Below are 14,441 nucleotides of genomic sequence, written 5' to 3'. Positions count from 1 at the left end.
CCTTGCGTCAGCACCTTACCTGCTCACAAAGATTTCTCAAACTCTTGTCGTTCAATTTGAAAAAACAGAAAGGCAACTAATGGGTTAAAGCTCACAAACACCCTACTCCCCCAGTGTTTCACACTGAGCCCTTTCCATGTCAAATAGAAGGCCTCACCAGCAGCCTGTAACCATGGCTACAGTATGAGGCCTGCTCATTATACTGTATACACAGTGTCAAACATTTAGCTTACTCTGGCAAAGTGGCATCAAAGGCAGAATTTGTGTAGCAGAAGGTATTCTTAGCTAGTACACTTAACGAACCAACCGTAATTACTTAGCATATCCACCCTTGAACTTACCCTATAATTCAATACCTAACTATTAAATCATCCTTAAATCGTACTTAATTCACTCACAATGCCACCCTATATTTATACAACCGACTCAAGTTACCGTAAGCACTCTGTCGTTGAATGGTCTAAGGTGTTATAATTTAAAATGGGGTTCAGACTCATAAAGGGATGATGAGCTTGGAATGTCGTTTGAAGAAGATTTTGGAATGAGCGTTGTTTTCCGGTTTTCTCCCCTCCATCCCCCTCGTCTTCAGAACTCACAAGAGTTGGTTCCCATCTCTCTGTCTGATAAGTGCTTGGTGTTAATAAAATCACTTGCAATTATATAGAGCCTTTCGCAACCTCAAAATTCCCCAAAGCACTTTACAACCAATGAAGATAAGTCACTGTTGTAAATTTGCACAAATCAAGCTCCCATAGTGACAATAATAATGATGTAACAGGTAGATTATCTACTTCTGCAATGGGATAATTATTTGCCAGGAGATCAGGAAGCACCCCCTCCCCTAACATCAGTTTAACATCTCAACTGACCAAGGGCATCTCTGATAGTGCAGCACCACCATTATTGTGCTTGGCCATTGGAGCAAGACCCCACTATTGAGGTAAGCTTACTGTCACTTCGGTTCCCCCCAGCTCCCCTCTCCTGATCCAGGAGTAGCTTGGCAAAGTTCCTGGGAGGCCGGCCCTTGATATCGGAGGCACGGTGTCACAGTGGTTTGTACAGGTGCCTCACAGCGCCAGGGATCGGGGTCCGATTCCGGCCTTAGGTGACTGTGTGGAGTCTGCACGTTCCCCCGTGTCCGCGTGGGTTTCCTCCGGATGTTCCCTCCCACAGTCCAAAGATGTGCAGGTTAGGTGGATTGGCCACGCCAAGTTGCCCCTCAGTGCCCAATGGTTAGGTGGGGTCCGCGGGGGAGTGGGGGGCCTAGGTCGGGCGCTCTTTCGGAGGGTCAGTGCAGACTTGATGGGCCGAATGACCTCCTTATGCACTGTCGGGATTCTATGACTCTATGATATCGAGCCCCTCTCTCTCTGTTACTGCTGCTTATCCAGATCTTCAATAAGCAATACCAATGAGAGTCCATCAGTATCCCTGACTGAATATAGTGGCAGTGTACTTGTGACATAAAGGCAAGCTGTACACTTTCCCGTGCTAGCCTGTGGGTCCTCCCCAGCAGACCAAGCCAAAACCACAAAAGCAATTTACACAGATGGCCTTTATCATCGAGTAATCGACCCCGCAACTTATCACCACTAACCACAGCGTTAGCAAGAAAGTCTCCAGTACAGCACTCTGCTACTTCTCAGTGTGATAGTAAGTAATAGGGCCACCTGAATAGGACCTTAGTGTGTCATAACAGGCACTACAGAGACACCCTCAGTGTCGTCAGTAACAGGCACAGAGACACCCTCCAGCTGTGACAGTAACAGGCACAGAGACACCCTCAGTGTGATCAGTAACAGGTCACAGATGACACCCTCCGTGTGACAGGTAACAGACACAGAGACCACCCCTCCAGTGTGACAGTAACAGAGACACCACAGGACACCCTCAGTGTGACAGTAACAGGCACAGAGACCACCCTCAGGTTTGACCGTAACAGGCACACAGACACCTCAGTGTGGACAGTAACAGGCACAAGACACCCCTCAGTGTGACAGTAACAGACACAGAGACACCCTCAGTGTGACAGTAACAGGCACAGAGACACCCTCAGTGTGACAGTAACAGGCACAGAGACACCCTCAGTGTGACAGTAACAGGCACAGAGACACCCTCAGTGTGACAGTAACAGGCACAGAGACACCCTCAGTGTGACAGTAACAGGCACAGAGACACCCTCAGTGTGACAGTAACAGGCACAGAGACACCCTCAGTGTGACAGTAACAGGCACACAGACACCCTCAGTGTGACAGTAACAGGCACAGAGACACCCTCAGTGTGACAGTAACAGGCACAGAGACACCCTCAGTGTGACAGTAACAGGCACAGAGACACCCTCAGTGTGACAGTAACAGGCACAGAGACACCCTCAGTGTGACAGTAACAGGCACAGAGACACCCTCAGTGTGACAGTAACAGGCACAGAGACACCCTCAGTGTGACAGTAACAGGCACAGAGACACCCTCAGTGTGACAGTAACAGGCACAGAGACACCCTCAGTGTGACAGTAACAGGCACAGAGACACCCTCAGTGTGACAGTAACAGGCACAGAGACACCCTCAGTGTGACAGTAACAGGCACACAGACACCCTCAGTGTGACAGTAACAGGCACAGAGACACCCTCAGTGTGACAGTAACAGGCACAGAGACACCCTCAGTGTGACAGTAACAGGCACAGAGACACCCTCAGTGTGACAGTAACAGGCACAGAGACACCCTCAGTGTGACAGTAACAGGCACAGAGACACCCTCAGTGTGACAGTAACAGGCACAGAGACACCCTCAGTGTGACAGTAACAGGCACACAGAGACACCCTCAGTGTGACAGTAACAGGCACAGAGACACCCTCAGTGTGACAGTAACAGGCACAGAGACACCCTCAGTGTGACAGTAACAGGCACAGAGACACCCTCAGTGTGACAGTAACAGGCACAGAGACACCCTCAGTGTGACAGTAACAGGCACAGAGACACCCTCAGTGTGACAGTAACAGGCACAGAGACACCCTCAGTGTGACAGTAACAGGCACACAGAGACACCCTCAGTGTGACAGTAACAGGCACAGAGACACCCTCAGTGTGACAGTAACAGGCACACAGAGACACCCTCAGTGTGACAGTAACAGGCACAGAGACACCCTCAGTGTGACAGTAACAGGTTAACTGGGGCACTCAGTTTATCAGTCAGAAGGCAGGGCAATAACTTCGTGTGACAGTAACAGGCACATTCAGAGTCCTAGAGTGTGGCAGTAACAACTGTGCTGAAACACCCTTAGTGTGATTGTGACAGTCATGCTGAGAATGTGTCATAACAGTGTGACAGTAACACGTGCACTCTATCATCAAGCTCCGTCTGTTGGTACAGGAAGCTAAGTAACTTTTCCACTCCCCAGGTTATGTAACCAAACCTATCAGATTGTGTTACAGCTGCTTCCGTGTGATCACACACAGGTACCACTTGCTTCACAAGCCCGCCATTTTGCTTCATGTCAATTCGTTTTCCAATGCCGCCGCTGCCAACTGCACTGAGATCTCCACCCCGGCTCCTGCCCTTGCTTTGTGAAAGGGATCTCGTTGCCATGCTTCTCAATCTGAGTTTCTGGGGCAACAGTGCAAGAAGAAACTCTCTTCTGCAATCCCCTCACGGTGGCTGCTGTAGCAAGTTTGCCTCGGAACACAAGTCTGCAGTAATGCGCCGAGTATTTTGCAGATGACACTAAAATAGGTGGGACAGTAAGTTGCAGTGAGGAAATAAGAACCTTGCAAATGGATATAGAGAGGTTAGGAGAGTGGGCCAAAATGTGACCGATGGAGTTTAACATGGATAAGTGTGAGGTCATGCATTATTGTCGAAGAAATATAAAGGCCAACTTATTATCTAAATGGGGAGAGGCTTCGGGGTGCTCCATTGCAGAGGGATCTGGGTGTCCTTGTGCATCGGTCACAGAAAACGAGCATACAGGTGCAGCAGATAATAAGGAAAGCGAATGGAATGTTACCATTTACAGCTAAAGGAATAGAGTATAAAGGTAAGGAGGTGTTGCTGCAACTGGACACGGCATTGGTGAGATTACAACCACACCTGGAGCATTGTGCACAGTTTTGATCCCCCTTATTTGAGGAAAGATGTGGTGGCTTTGGAGGCAGTTCAGAGGAGGTTCATTGGGTTGATTCCAGAGGTGAGGGGTTTGCCGTATGAGGAGCGATTGAACAGTTTCGGCCGATACTCTCTCGAGTTTAGAAGAATGAGGGGAGATCTAATACAAGATGATAAAAGGTTTGGATAAAGTAGACGTGGAGCGGATGCTTCCTCTTGTGGAACATTCTAGAACGTGAGGTCATAATCTTAGAATAAGAGGTAGCCAATTTAAAACAGATTTGAGGAAAACTGCTTCTCCCAAAGGGTTGTGCATCTGTAGAATTCGCCGCCCCAGAGTGCGGTGGATGCTGGGACAGTGAGCAAATTTAAGGAGGAGTTAGACAGATTTTTAATTGGTAATGGGTTGAAGGGTTATGGAGAACGGACAGGACAGTGGAGTAGAGGCCAGCCATGATCACATTCAGGGTGTTGGGCTCGGGAGGCTAAATTGCCGAGTCCCGGTCTTAGGTCATGTGTTCGAGGGAGGCGATGCTCTGACTGATTTCACAATCCAGCTCTTGGTCTGTAGCATTGTAGGTAGCAGATGAGGAACATATCAGCCATGATAGAATGGCGGAGGAGACTCAATGGGACGAATGGCCTAATTCTGCTTCTGTATCTGATGAACTTATTCCCCTTGCAACCAATGCCAGCAGCAGCTCATTCTAACCTCCAAGTCATGGGTTCAAGCCCTGCCCTGTGAGAACTTAGTACAGGTTTTGACGTGAAACTCCAGTGTTTCACACTTTGTCAGAAGTGTCATCTTTCAGATGCGATATGAACCTAGACCCACCCAGTGTCCTCTCAGGTAGATGTAAAACATTCCATCGTCTTATTTTTTTAAAGAATGAGGGTATTCACCCACTGCCCTGGTCAACATTTGTCCTTCAAAGAAGGAAGATCTGGTCATCGCTGTTTGCGGGCGCTTGCTGTGTGACTGCACATAACTGGCTGTAAAGCATTTTGGAATGTCCTGAAGTAGTGAAAGGCGCTATATTAAGGCAGGTCTTTCTGTCCTTGTAGATGCTTGTTGGCTTCTGCAGTTATAATTTGCCTCAGCACCTCTATATTACAGAGAGGAGGTATGCCACACTGAATTCATATCCCCAATTACTATTGAATACCTCCATAGGCGGTACGGTGGTTAGCACTGCTGCCTACGGCGCCGAGCACCCAGGTTCGATCCCGGCCCTGGATTATTGCCTGTGTGGAGTTTGCACATTCTCCCCGTGCCTGCGTGAGTCTCACCCCCACAACCCAAAGATGTGCCGGGTACATAGAATTTACAGTGCAGAAGGAGGCCATTCGGCCCATCGAGTCTGCACCGGCTCCTGGAAAGAGCACCCTACCCAAGGTTAACACCTCCACCCTATCACCCATAACCCAGTAACCCCACCCAACACTAAGGGCAATTTTGGCCACTAAGGGCAATTTATCACGGCCAATCCACCTAACCTGCACATCTTTGGACTGTGGGAGAAAACCGGAGCACCCGGAGGAAACCCACGCACACACGGGGAGGATGTGCAAACTCCCCACAGACAGTGACCCAAGCCGGAATTGAACCTGGGACCCTGGAGCTGTGAAGCGATTGTGCTATCCACAATGCTACCGTGCTGCCCCAAAGGTAGGTGGATTGGCCATGCTGAACTGCCCCTAAAATTAAAAAAAAACTATTGAAAACTCCCATTAGAAAGTGCAAGGACAAGTGAGTGAAGTGTAATTGTGCTGCCTGCCATAGTCAAACTGCTGAGAAAACTTCTGTTACAGGTAGCATGGTGGTTAGCATCAATGCTTCACAGCTCCAGGGTCCCAGGTTCGATTCCCGGCTGGGTCACTGTCTGTGTGGAGTCTGCACGTCCTCCCCCTGTGTGCGTGGGTTTCCTCCGGGTGCTCCGGTTTCCTCCCACAGTCCAAAGATGTGCGGGTTAGGTGGATTGGCCATGATAAATTGCCCGTAGTGTCCTAATAAAAGTAAGGTTAAGGGGGGGGTTGTTGGGTTACGGGTATAGGGTGGATACGTGGGTTTGAGTAGGGTGATCATGGCTCGGCACAACATTGAGGGCCGAAGGGCCTGTTCTGTGCTGTACTGTTCTAGGTGAGAGAACCGTCAGCTTGCATGATGGTAAGGTAATTAGCCATCGTCCGCAATGGCCAAGAGGCCTCTCTCTCCATTGGAGAGTGAAAGAGAGAGACAATGGGTTATTTAGCTTGAGGGGGGGGGGGGGGGGGCCTCCCCCCTCCCCCCCCTCCCCCCTCCCCCCCCCCCCTCCCCCCTCCCCACTCCGTCTCATGGGTGGGAAAGGCACAGTAAGAAGTCTTACAACACCAGGTTTAAAGTCCAACAGGTTTGTTTCAAACCGAGCTTTCGGAGCACGGCTCCTTCTTCAGGCCCATTCACCTGAAGAAGGAGCCGTGCTCCGAAAGCTCGTGTTTGAAACAAACCTGTTGGACTTTAAACCTGGTGTTGTAAGACTTCTTACTGTGCTCACCCCAGTCCAACGCCGGCATCTCCACATCATGGGTGGGAAAGGTTGAGGAGGCAGGCCGCCCCTCCCTGAGCTGTGTACCCTGGCATTGGAGGAGGGGGTAAAATGGAAATCGAACTGTGTGAAGGCTTCTTTGAAGAAACAAATTAAAGGGCGGCGGTGTTGAGGTGGGGATTGGGCAGGGAGGTCTGAACTCTCGTGTCCAATCGGGCTAATTGACCTGTTTAGCCCTGAGGAAGAGTCGTACAGACTCGAAACGTTAACTCTATTTTCTCTCTCCACAGATGCTGCCAGACCCGCTGCGTTTTACCAGCATTTTCTGTTTTATGTTTCCGATTCTAGCATCGGCGGTATTTTGATGTTATATTATTGACTTGTTTCCATCTGCTCCCATCCCCCACGAGCCACTGCCTTATTCCCCAATGGGAGTGACTGCTTCCACTAAAGGCTGCTGCAATTCTGAGCCTTGGCCAGCTCCGTCTAGTGATGTGGAAGCCCTGCCCCCCCCCTCCCTCCTCCCAGAGACGGGAGGCGTGGACTTCACATCACACCATCAGGCAGAGGGCGTGCTCTTGTTAAAATTAGGAGAGGTCCCACCGCGCCCTTTGCAGCCCTCCCTGTCAGGCTGAAGGAGGCCTTACTGTCATGCTTGGCAACAGCTCCCCGTTGCCATGCAACCCTGGTTCCACAGGCCTGGTTTGCTTCATGTGGAAATTACTGCTCAACAGAAAGGAATTAAAAAAAAATCTCTGGCTCATTCTCTAAGCAGATCAATGGGGGGGTTAATTAATATTGAGTGGGGTAGTGAGGAGGTGCTGATTAGGGAAGATTCGGTTGAGGGATGATTGGGAGGGTGAAACATGATTATGGGGGGCAGGAATTAAAGAGGAAGCCCTTAAGATCTCAATCTCAGTATGAACGTAATTTTTTTCTGTCAACATTTTCAAAAGTTCTTTTTAAATGTGCGTTTTTCTTCCTCTGGCCCACTCCTGTTACACTCGATGACCCTCAAAAACCATCTCCAGTATGATCATGTCCATCAAGGCTGTCTCTTGCTCCCTCCCCCACGCCCACTGTCATTCCTTTCAGCCCCTCCACTCCAGGTGCTGGCACCCACTGGGATTCAGTCGTGTGGGTGTTGAGTGTCCAGGTGTTTGGCTTCAAATAACGTTCCTCCCATAAAGGACTTTACAGCTATTGCACTGTGATGTGCTTCGTGCTGAGTCCGATCCGGTCTTTGCTCGCTGGGATGGCGATTATGAGGGCAGACGATTCTTCTTTATCTCTCTCTCTCTCTCTCCCTCCCCCCCCCCCCCCCCCCCCCCAAGCCAATATCATCCAAAGGTTCTGAGGCTAATTATAATTCTTTCTGCTAAATGTGGCTGACGGCTGCTATCTCAGGGGAGCCTGGGGGTGGGGGGTGGAATAAGGGCTCCGGGCCTGTATTGCTTCAGCTACTAATTCACTACCAGTTGAGGCATTGAGTGGGATGATGGGTGTGGGGGATGGTGGGGGGGGGGGGGGGCTGTTGTATGGGTATGGAACCTCTTGTCAGACTGTGAGGGAAGCTGAAGACAGCGGCACCAGAAAGATGAGACCCACATAAAAGATCTTGGATCGCTATTCACTGTCGCCATGGAAACAGCCCTGGCCTGCCCTGCGCTTGGCAGCTTGAATCGATGTGCCTCGTTTGCATAATGGGGCATTGTGATGAAGCAGCGGCAATGTTAACTGTTTGAGGTTACCGAATCCCCCTCCCTCTTACTGACAGAGGATCAGGGCGACAATAGGCCTTCTGGCTAGACTGACTGGAATGACAAGAGTTGCCAGAGTGCAGAAGGAGGCCATTCAGCCCACTGTGTCTGAATTAACAACCTCCTTAGTGTCATTCCCCCACCTTCTCCCCATAATCCTGCGCATTCTCCATTTTCAGATAACAGTTTAATGTGAATGCTTCGATGGAACTGCCTCCACCACAATCTCAGCCCGTGCTTTGCACTTCCCGAACCACCTGCGTGAATTTTTGTTCCTCGCGTTGCTTTTGCTTCTTTCGCCTGTTACTTTAAATCTGTGTCCTCTCATTTCTGATGCTCTCGCCAGCGGGGGACAGTTTCTCACGGTCTACCCTGTCCCAGACCCCTCGTGATTTTGAATGCCTTTATCAAATTTCCTCCCAGCTTTCTTTTCTCCAAGAAAAACAGGCCTAACTTCTCCACTCCACCTTCGTAATGTAGGTCCTCATCCCTGGAACGGTTCTCGCGAATCTTCTCTGCACTCCGATATCTTCACATCCTTCTCAAAGCGCGGCGCCCAGAACTGTATGCAATACAGGGGCTGGTTTAGCTCACTCGGCTAAATCGCTGGCTTTTAAAGCAGACCAAGCAGGCCAGCAGCACGGTTCGATTCCTGTACCAGCCTCCCCGGACAGGCGCCGGAATGTGGCGACTAGGGGCTTTTCACAGTAACTTCATTGAAGTCGACTCGTGACAGTAAGCGATTTTCATTTCATTTTTTTCAATACTCTGGGAGTGGAAAGTAGGCCACAGCTCAATCAGAATGGTTGCTTCTTTCTTCGCTGCCATTCCTGCCCAGTCTTCTCCAAGGGTTTTGTCCGCCCTTCATCCCCTGTGCTCGCTGACTGACTTTAGCTCCCTGTTCAACAACATGTTGTGTTCAACTCTGCGCATGTCCTCGCCCCTCCTAATCGCAGCACACCCCTCCAGCCCTCCTCCAATTCCGGCCTCTTGAGCACCTGCAAGTTATTTTGCCTCGCCGTTGGAGGCTGCCCTTCAGCTGTACAGTCCTCAAGCTCTGGGATTCCTTTTCTAAAAATCTCCCATCTCTCTGCCTTTAAAATGATCCTTAGAACTTCTGATCTCCTGTCATAGTAGCCCGCTGTCAAACTTTTGGCTGATATCGTTCCTGTGGAGGCTTCCTAAAAGCCTGAAATAAATGTAAATTGTTGTTGCGTTCCACGTATCACACAACTGTTACGGTTCAGAAGGAGTGATTCGGCTCATCCAGTCTGCAGCGCCGCTCCAAACGAGCATCACGACTTAGCGTCCATTCCCCTGACATACCCCCGCACATGGTTTCAATTCGGATGATCATCTAACGCCCCCTCAAATGCCCCGATGGAACCTACCTCCACCTTCACTTCCAGGCTGCGCATTTCTAGACTCCAACCGCTCACTGTGCGAGAAAGGTTTTTCGCACATCGCAGTTGCTTCTTTTGCAAATCAGTTAAATCTGTGTCTGAGGCGGCACGGTGGCGCAGTGGTTAGCACTGCGGTCTCACGGCGCCGAGGTCCCAGGTTCGATCCCGGCTCTGGGTCACTGTCCGTGTGGAGTTTGTACATTCTCCCCGTGTTTGCGTGGGTTTTGCCCCCACAACCCAAAGATGTGCAGGCTAGGTGGATTGAACATGCTAAATTACACCTTAATTGGAAAAAATGAATTGGTTACTCTAAAAAAAATTTTTTTTTTTTTTAATCTGTCTGAAATTTGAAGGCTACACGCAAAAATTTAAAAAAAGAAAGCAGCTCACCGCCATCTTCTCAATGGCGAATACAGATGGTAATAAATGCAGGCTGTCCCTGTGCCAGCCCACATCCAATGAATGAATATTAAAGAAGGGTTCATGTTAAGGATCGCATGTCACTGTTGAAGAGCCAGAATTCCCTGCCTCCCCAGCCCCATGCCTGTGCTTCAGACTAAATCAGTGTGTGTGTGTGTGTGTGACAGCAAGGTGAAGCTATGTAAAGGCACATTCTGCCTTTCATTCCACTGTCAGTTACTTCACATTTGGAGGGTGGAGGGTGTGGCTGGTGAGTAAGCCTTTGCCGCTGATTTGTTTTGAAAGGGGGGAGGGCAGCACAGCGGCGCAGTGGTTAGCAGTGCTGCCTCACGGCGCCGAGGTCCCGGGTTCGATCCCGGCCCTGGGTCACTGTCCGTGTGGAGTTTGCACATTCTCCCCGTGTTTGCGTAGGTCTCACCCAAAATGGTAGGTGGATTGGCCACGCTAAATTGCCCCTTCATTGCAAAAAAATAACTGCCGGCTGTAAATTTATATTTTAAGAAACGTTTTGCAGGGAGCTGGGTGTCACCTCACTGAACAGCTTCCCCATTGGGCACTTTGAAAAGTAGTGAGACACGTCTGGCCTCATTTTTCTCATTCCTTGGGACCCGTGCGAAGGTATTGCTTATTCTCCACGGCAACTGCTCCTCTGCTGGCCGCGCAAGTGATTAATTCTTCAACCTTTTCATTGACATTCTCACGTCTGCTTTAAAATCCCCCCCAGCTTTGCCCCTCCCTCCTCCCACCCTCCGAGATCTCTGTGCTCCCTCCAATCCCGACCTCTTATCTACCCTCCATTTTCACTGAACCACCATTGGCGACTATTTCTTTGAATGTCTAGAATTTAAACTCTGGGATTCCTTCCCTGAATCTCTCGCTCCCCTTTTAAACCTCCTTAAAAGCGAACACCTCGCAGCTTAAATTTGCCACTTTCCCCGATTGTCCCCTCACGTGGCGCTATGTTGAATTCTGTTTGATATCTGTGATGAGCTCTGGCGCTGTTTACCATGTTAAAGATGCTAGGGGGAGGCACGGTGGCTCAGTGGTTAGCACTGCAGCCTCACGGCGCCGAGTACCCGGGTTCGATCCCGGGCCCAGGTCACCGTCCGTGTGGAGTTTGCACATTCTCCCCGTGTCTCAGCCCCACAACCCAAAGAGGTGCAAGTTAGGTGGATTGGCCACACTAAATTGCCCCATAATTGGGGGGAGAAAAATCGATTGGGTGGTTTAGATTTATATTTTAAAAGGAAAGATGCTCTATCAATGCAGGTTGTTGTTGCACTGGAAAGAAAGGCACACTCGCATTTCACAATCTCATGACATCAATGGTGGATGGGGGGAGGAGGGAGACCGTGGATCAGATCAGTTGAAGGTGGCAGTCGGCCAATTGTATCGATTCCCTACCACCTTGTACCAGTTGTTGTCATCTTCACCAGGCGCCAAGGTGAAATCTGACCTTAAAAAAAAAATGACTAAATTCTGCTTACATGAACCGGAGATTGTTAGGCGGAGTGGGAGAAATTAGTTCACGCACAATGCTTTACCACAAAGGGGCCAAGACACTGCGAGAGGGTGGTATGGAGCATAAACACCTGATAGGGGACCAGGTGGGGTGGGGGTGAATAGCCCATTTTGTAACATTCTGTGTTACATCGTTGAGAGAGGGGGGGGGCAGGACTAAACCAGTCTGTTTGCCATCTTAGTACCATGTCTGACCCGGAGATGAGCTCCCAATTCGCACCATCACTATAAGACGTCCCATTTCCGTATCAGCGCCTGACTTCAGCCCTGTCTGAGCCCCTCTGCTATGACAGACCCTCATTCTGGCCGTTGTAACCTACAGACTTGATTATTCCAACCCCACACACACATTCAATCCCCCGTTAACTTTAAGCTAAAACATTGCTGTCTGGGCAGGACAGGGGAGGCCGTGGCGTAGTGGTATCGTCGCTGGACTAGTAATCCGGGCACCCAGGGTAATGGTTTTCAGTTCCGCGTGCGAATTTCACTACGGCATCTGAATTCAATAAAAATCTGGAATTAAAAGTCTAACAGTGACCGTGAAACTATTGTCGATTGTCATAAAAACCCATCTGGGTCACTAATGTCCTTTAGGGAAGGAAATCTACCCTCCTTACCCGGTCTGGCCTACATGTGACTCCAGACCCACACAGCGATGTGGTTGGACTCTTAACTGTCCCTCTGAAGTAGCCGAGCCAGTCACTCAGTTAAAGGGCAATTAGGGATGGGCAACAAATGCTGGCCCAGCCCAGCCATGCACACGTCCTCAGAACAAATTTTTTAAAAACTCACCCCCCGAGGCCTCTACACTTCAGTGACTCACACAAGCTTCCAGTCAAGCAACGTCTTGATTTTAAAATTTGAGTCTGTTTTCAAACCCCTCCGTTGCCTTGTTCTTCCCCATCTCCGTTATCTCCAGCAGCACCCCCCCCCCCCCCCCCCCCCCCCACCCCCCCCCCCCCCCCCCCACACACACACACACAAACCATCCGAGAATTCTTCTTATTCTGGCCTCTTCAGTATAAAGTACCCAATTCATTTTTTCCAATTAAGGGGCAATTTAGCGTGGCCAATCCACCTAGCCTGCATATCTTTGGGTTGTGGGGGCAAAACCCACGCAGACACGGGGAGAATGTGCAAACTCCACACGGACAGTGACCCAGGGCCGGGATTGAACCTGGGACCTCCGCACCGTGAGGCAGCAGTGCTGCAGCATCAGCAATTCTAATCGCTCCACCATTGGCGGCTGCGCCTTCCTTTGCGTGGGCCCTAACTTCTGGAATTCCCACATCCCCACCTCTCGATCTCACTTTCCTTCTGTAAGACACTTCTTTACACCCCTTCGACCAAGATGTTGTTCATTTGACCTCATACAGGCTGTGGGCTGTTGTGATATTTTGTTTTATAACGCTCCTCTGCAGTGCTTTGGGACATTTCATTAAATGTTTAAGGTGCTACAAATATGTGGATTGTTGGTTTGAAAGGAAACAGCATAAAGAGCTAGCATTGTGTGGCTGCAATGGGGCTGAATGGCCTCCTCCTGTGCTGTAATTTCTATGGTAAACGCCCTGAACGAATGTAAAACTATTGCTGGAGAACAAACCATTCCTTTCGGCAGGCCTGGAGCAGGGTTCAAATGCAACTGCAGATTGTATCCGAGCCCGTCATGACACAGCACCCCCTGCTGTATTTATGGAGCAATTACTTATTAAACCTTGTGCGCAAATAAATAAATCCGACTGACAAGATACATGGAGGTCTTGGAGTGCGGAGGGTAGCGTCCCTGTCTCTAATCCAAAGGTCTGGGCTCCAGTTCCAAATGAAGACTTTGGCCAAGGAAGCGGTGTTCATCGCACGGCCATTCAAGTTGAGGATCGACTTGAAAATCCTTCCAATGTGCCATTGGCCAGTGGTAAGTGTGGGCCGACCATGTGATGGGTGGAATATTGGGGCCTCTGCCATCACCATCTGCAGCCTATAACATCTGTGTAAAAGCGAAGCAACGGCGATATATTTCCAATGTGGAGTGGCTTGGAGGGGAACCTCCAGGTGGTGGTGTTCCCAGGTATCTGCTACCTCCTTAGAATCATAGAATTTACAGTGCAGAAGGAGGCCATTCGGCCCATTGAGTCAGCACCAGCCCTTGGAAAGAGCACCCTACCTAAGCCCACACCTCCACCCTATCCCCACACCCCCTCCCTATCCCTGTCACCCCAGCTAACCCAACATTTTTTGGACACTAAGGGCAATTTATCATGGCCAATTCACCTAACCTGCACATCTTTGGACTGTGGGAGGAAACCGGAGAACCCGGAGGAAACCCACACAGACACGGGAAGAACGTGCTGGCTCCGCACAGGCAGTGACCCAAGCCGGGAATCGAACCTGGGACCCTGGAGCTGTGAAATAACTGCGCTAACTACTGTGTTACCATGCTGCCCTTATCATTGTGTTATCCTTATAAATCTGTAAAGGTATAGTTTGGGTGAGGGAGTAGTTAATCTTTTCTTGTTTAAGAAATATTTTATTCTTTTGTTAAAAGTTCATTAGCTGACTCCTGTGACTCTGTTCAGTAGCTGCCTTTCACGTATCTCAACAAAAAAACTCAAAATTATAACCTATCCAGCCGAGATCCATCCTGGGATCTGACTTCCCCAGCACTGGCATCAGCTGCAATTATAACAAAGAAACAAGAGACATGTGTAGAGA

This window comes from Scyliorhinus canicula, chromosome 25 (genome assembly GCF_902713615.1).
Source record: "Scyliorhinus canicula chromosome 25, sScyCan1.1, whole genome shotgun sequence".
Classification (NCBI taxonomy): domain Eukaryota; kingdom Metazoa; phylum Chordata; class Chondrichthyes; order Carcharhiniformes; family Scyliorhinidae; genus Scyliorhinus; species Scyliorhinus canicula.
This window is presented reverse-complemented; position numbering follows the sequence as displayed.